Raw genomic sequence first — 6000 nt, 5'->3', positions numbered from 1 at the left:
ACAATCTGACTGTCAGTCACTCTATCAATGTGGCAAGTTGAAGTTGAAAATTGTTTACAAAAGTGGGAATTCATTCCTGCCATTAAGCCCAGTGATCTGGTCTCCTCAACAATGGAGATGCTAGCTGTAAATTGGATGACCACTTCACAGAACACCTCCATTCCTTCTGCAAGGATGATCTTGAGTTTTTGATCAATGTCAATTTTATTCACCATCGCGCTCCATCTTAAGCTCCTTAATTGCTTTAGTAATGCCAATCTAATCCTGACGAAGCTCACTCTATCTTCTGACTCAGCCTCTCACACTTTACAGAATACATATTGTGTTGAACTATTTCAGACGATTCCTCTTCCACAGATATCATTGCACATTTTTTTTTCAATTTGTTATTATTCATCTTGTTCTGACATTTTATTTTCAAAGGTCGTTTATTTTTAAATTGCTGTCCTCACAAGAATGGTCACAACCCAATCATAGACATTGCCTCTCTGGTCCACCTACACCCTGCAGCTTAAACAATTGCTTTCTTACTTTTCCGGTTGTGATAAAGGCCTCTTTTTCTCCTCAGTGATCCTGATACCAAGTGTTTTTAGCAGTTTGTGTTTTTCTTTGTTGAGGAATTAGAGTGGGTTCTATGCCCAGTTGATTGAATTTTTATTTGGGACACAAACCTGATATGAATGCACATCATTTGTGAAAAGAGTTTACAACTTGAGTTCCCAATTTTTGGAGAAAATCCAGGGGTTGTTGCTGGAAGTATTGGGGCTGAATTCAATGGTTTGTCTTATGTTTCCTGTGGCAATCCACAGCCAATTTTTCTTCAACTTGGCATGTTGTCAGGACAACAACCTTTCCCTCATTGCCAACTGATTGAAGGAACTGGTCAGGGACCTCAGTGTGTAGTGTTCAGCACACACACCCTGTCTGTATTAATGGCATTTAGGAGAGAGTGGTGAAGAGCTTTTTGGGAGTAAATATTACAAATAACCTTTCCTTATCTGAGGATATTGACACCTCATCCAAGAAAGCACAACAAAGACTCTATATCTTCAGAAGCCTGAAGAAATTTGGCATGTCCTCAGTCCGCTTACCTGTTTTCATTAATGCACCAAAGCTTGATACAGGAAATGCTCTGCCAAATTTGTAAAAAACTGCAGAGCTGTTCATGCAGCCCAAACCATCATGTAGACCATCCACCCGTCCATTATCTTCACTTCCTGCTGCCTTAGAAAAGCAGCCAACATATACAGTGACTCATTCTATCCTTGATACAATCTCTTCTCCCCCTTCCTTTGGGCAAAAGATACATAAACTTGAAAATGAGCACCCCTAGACTCAAAGATCATTTCTTTCCTTCTGTTAGCAGACTCTATAATAGACCTCCCTGTGAGGGTTAAAATGTATTTCTTGCAAGCAAATTATATTTTGTGGCTTTCAAGAAGATTGTTTACATATTATTTGAGTGCCTCCATAGTGACAGTCTTGGAGCCAAGGTCACAGCTGGGTTTTCAGCCATTTTAGAGATTACCAGTTAGTTTTTTTTTCAATGTTCAATGAAATGGTAAGAAATTAGAATAATCCAGCAATTTTTTTTGACCTTTTAACCATCGGTTAATCATAGCTTTAGTACCATCTAACAAAGTTTTAATGGCTTGCAATAATGTAGTAACTGATAAAATGTTTAGTAAACCATGGAAAACTCAACTCTGCTTTAGTACGGATTTGTTTGAATGAGTCATAGACAATAATGACATTCTAATTTCTGTAAGCAATTATAAAGGTAAATAGGCGCTACACTCCCATCTACTGTGTAACCATACTTTTCTCTTTAACACTTTATCTTAGATTTTTACTGTAACTATCTTATATTGTTGTAGTGTCTACTGTAATATATAGAAGTTGACAATTGTGGATAGCTAGCAAATTTGGTTTTTCATTCCATATTGGGACACATGACAATGTACAATACAATTCAGTTGGATGGAGAATAGTTTGGATTTTTGATTGTTGGGAAGGGAAAAGGTAAAAGGGGAGGCATTGTATCCTCTCATTTTTTTTAGGGAAAATACCATAAGGAAAGGAATGGTTGGCAAAGATGAACCAGGGAGCTGGGAAAGGATAGAATCTCTTTGCATTATTAAAAGGTGAAGTGAGGAAGGTATGCTTGGTGATAACACCCTTTATAAAGTGGAAGAAATCATATAACCATATAACCATTTACGGAGTGGAAACAGGCCATGTTGGCCTTTCGAGTCCGCACCGGTTCACTGATTTTGTGCGCCCTCTTCAGGCAATGGTCACGGTAGATCACTTTGATGGGGGAGGGGGCGAAGGGAGACTCCATTGATCCTCTCTGCCACTCTTTTTGCAAACAAAGTCTGAAACTCATGAAAAATTCAAAATAAATATTTTATAATTCCTCATCTTCAGAACTGTGGAAATCTAAGTTGATAATTAATTTGATGCTTAAACCAAAACCATTTGATCAGTAAAAATGAAATCATTGAATTCAATGTTGAGTCTGCAAGATTGATGGAGAGAAGGTGAAAGAATTCCACCTGAAAAACTACAGCACATCTCATGGCTGTCAGCTAGTAATACAGTAAACACTGATATTTATGTGTGCTTCAGAATTTTTAGAGGGATATCTTGTGAAAATAGTATTTACATTTTAAATATGCTCATTGAATCATCTTCACAAAAGGTGTTTGAAGACAAAACAACTGAATACCACAATACATTATTTGGATGGTGAATATTTTTTAAACATTTTGACCTCTGTTCTAAAAACAGAAGAAGCAGCAAACATTCAGGTCAGGCAGGATCTCCAGAGAGAATGACAGAGTTAATAGCAGGTCAATTATCTTATTTCCAGATGTATAAAATACCAAAATGTCCTGATATTTAGCAAATATTTCACGTTCCTCTCTCAAATAATGCATCTGATGCAATCAGGTAATTCAAAAGTGTTCAGTAAGTAAGAATGGTAAATTCAGAAGGAGTCTCGAAGATGTTCAAGGCCTGCTTTTGAATTGGTAAAAGGAGATTTTCGTGACCAGTCATTGAACTTAATGTAGCAATTATATGTTTTGGGGGAGTCATACAGTGTGGTGGCCTTCAATCCATCATGTATCCACCTAAACTAATCTAACTCTTGGTTCCGAACTATGGGATTCAAGTACTTTTCTTGATACTTCTTCAAGATTTTGAGACTACCTTCCTTTTACTAACAATTCAAGCAGTGTATTCCAAATTCTAATATCCACTTTGGTTCAAAAAAATCTACCTGATATCCTTTTTCCATTAGGCTATGCCCTCTGGTTCCTTGTGAGATCTTGCAACAACCTGCCATCTTTTTTCTTGTTTGTATCCTCTGATATGTCTCTTCCTATCACCTCCTCCTCCTTCACCATCAGTGTTAAGAGACCACAGCCTTATTTTCAGCAGAATCAATCGATTTATAGCCCTCCTTTATGAACAGAATAGTGCTAATTGACAATACCTTCAATTTCCATGGTTAGTCGCTCACCTCAGATGGCAGTCATAATATTCAGCCCTTATTGACATATCTACAATTTCTGCATTGACAGGTTATATATTGCATGAAATTAAAAAAAAAACATTGAGGATAAGCTAATGAGCCTGATGCAACTATTTTCTGAGGGATGGTGTGCAGCTTATAGAATTATCAAACAATATCGCTTAGAATTAGGCCCTTCAGTCTATCATGTCCTTGCTGTTCATCAAGTCTTGAACCATTGTCTACATTCTGATGTTCAATGGAGCAAGAAAAAAGTCTCTGCCTCACAATACCAGAGACCCAGGTTCATTGTTTTCTATGTGGGACTTGAAAGTATTCCCTGTGATCATGTGGGTTTCCTCCAGATGCTCTGGTTTCCTCTTGCGTCTCAGGTGAGGAAAAACCCAGAGCAAACAGAGGAATCCTATGGTGGGTCATTTGGCTACCCTAAATTGGTCCTAACACTTGAGTATGTGGCAGAATATTAGGGTGGGGGGGGGGGGGGGTAATGGGAATTTGTGAAGGTGAAATGGGATTATTGATGGATTATTGTAAATGTGTGGCTGATGACCAGTATGGAATTGGGAGGCTGATTAGCTTGTTTCTGTGCTGTATCTATCTGTGACTCTATTTCATATTTGTGCTCTTTTCCTGTTGTCACCAGGACCCCAAAATAGCAACATGTTTGTTCTTCCATTATAAATTCCCAGAATGTCACAAGCAAATTCAAAGTTAAAGAAATACAAACTAAGATTAGAACACCGGCAGTAATCTCAAACAATTTAGTTTGAGATCTGTACTGAGGGAATAACACCCCTGGTGATTGATGTTTGATGCTGAATTGTGTCTTGAGGTCCTTTTTAATTGCATGGGCAATCTGTAACTCCAAGGACACAAATCCATTCAGTGTCAGGATAAAGAGTCTTTCGGTGGCAACTTATGCCTGTGGTGATTTTTGGATGTAGATGTATTTCACTGTTCTCAGAATGAATGCATCTCTTCAACTCAGTTCAACATAGCAGAAAGCACAATGTCATAAATTTGTCTCTCTGGTGACTTGGAGTCTTTGCCAAAGAAATTGATTGCTCCAGTCACCTTGACTAGGGCTGGGAGGGATACAGCAACGAAGGATGGACATTTAAGTTATTAATCAAACATGTGGAAAACATCAGAGCTGAGCCTTGCAGAGGTAAATCCCTTCAAACACTCTGCCAAACAGGTTCAAAAGACCAGACTTTGATGTCACTGAGTCTCAGCAAGAATTTTCTTTGCAATCAGTGAAAACTTTAGGTGAAGGACAGGTGCAGAGTTAGACACAGAGATATTCAAAATTTACTGAGTTCTGCTTCTGCTTGCTTGAGGAAATTGCCAATTTAATCTCTGGTATTTGAATCTTTATTGGCATTAATTCAGAAGAAAAAAATATGTTACATCTGTGCAGTACACAAGTGTTCAAACAACTAACCAGGTCATGCAACATCAATAAAAAGCAGCAAAAGTCTACTGCAGCATTAAGGATCTCCTCATGTACAATCATGTCAATTCCGGTCCCATTACCACACTGACATATCTGTCCATGGCCTCATGTCCTGCCAAGCTAAGGCTACCTAAAAATTGAAAGAACAGTACCTTTTGTTCCATCTTAGTGGTCCTCCAATAGACAGCAACAATATTGACCTTGGATTTTCATTCACACTCCTCTCCCACTCTCTCTCTCTCTCCCTCATCCCTCTGTCTCCCCCACCCCTTCTCTTCCTTCTCCTATCAGTTACTTTTTTTAGCCTTCAGCCCTCTCCTCCATCTCTTCTTCTGCCTCTCACCTGTATCCTCTTTTTACCTGCTAGTCCCTTCTTATTCAGGTGTCTTATTTTTGGCACTCCTTAAGAAGGGCTCAGGCCTGAAATATTATCTGAATTTTACTTCCTATAGACGTTGCATGACCTGCCAAGTTTCTTTAGCACTTTTGTGTACTGTACTGTCTGGACCCCAGCATCTGCAGACTTCCTGTTTATATACAGCAGACTTCCTGTCTATATTATATGTGTATTATTGAGGTAAATTAAAGTCATCATTAAAATTTAAGTTCCATAATTTCAGATGCAATGCAAGAGCTGTTGCAATACAAGAACTGTTACCAATTAAGATTGAAGTTGCAAAGGGCTTTAACCCTCCAGTTAACATTTGCTCCTGCAGTCAATTGATCCCCTGCTTATCCCAAAGCCACATATTTGTGGCAAAAAATTCATGTAAATGATAACAACGAGACAGATTGATGTAACTGTGGATGCCAGAGGTCTCTGTATTTTAAGGAAGATCATACTACATAGAGGAACCACACATCTGGCTGCATGCTATGTGCACTTAGAGCTGGCTTTCACTGACTTGTTTTGATGAGTTGTGTGACAGTACAACAAATACAACATCACAAAAAGATGAGTTGTGTGACAGTAGTTCCAGACCAATAATTAGTCTTGTGCAAA

This window comes from Narcine bancroftii, chromosome 1 (genome assembly GCF_036971445.1).
Source record: "Narcine bancroftii isolate sNarBan1 chromosome 1, sNarBan1.hap1, whole genome shotgun sequence".
NCBI classification, from domain to species: domain Eukaryota; kingdom Metazoa; phylum Chordata; class Chondrichthyes; order Torpediniformes; family Narcinidae; genus Narcine; species Narcine bancroftii.
This window is presented reverse-complemented; position numbering follows the sequence as displayed.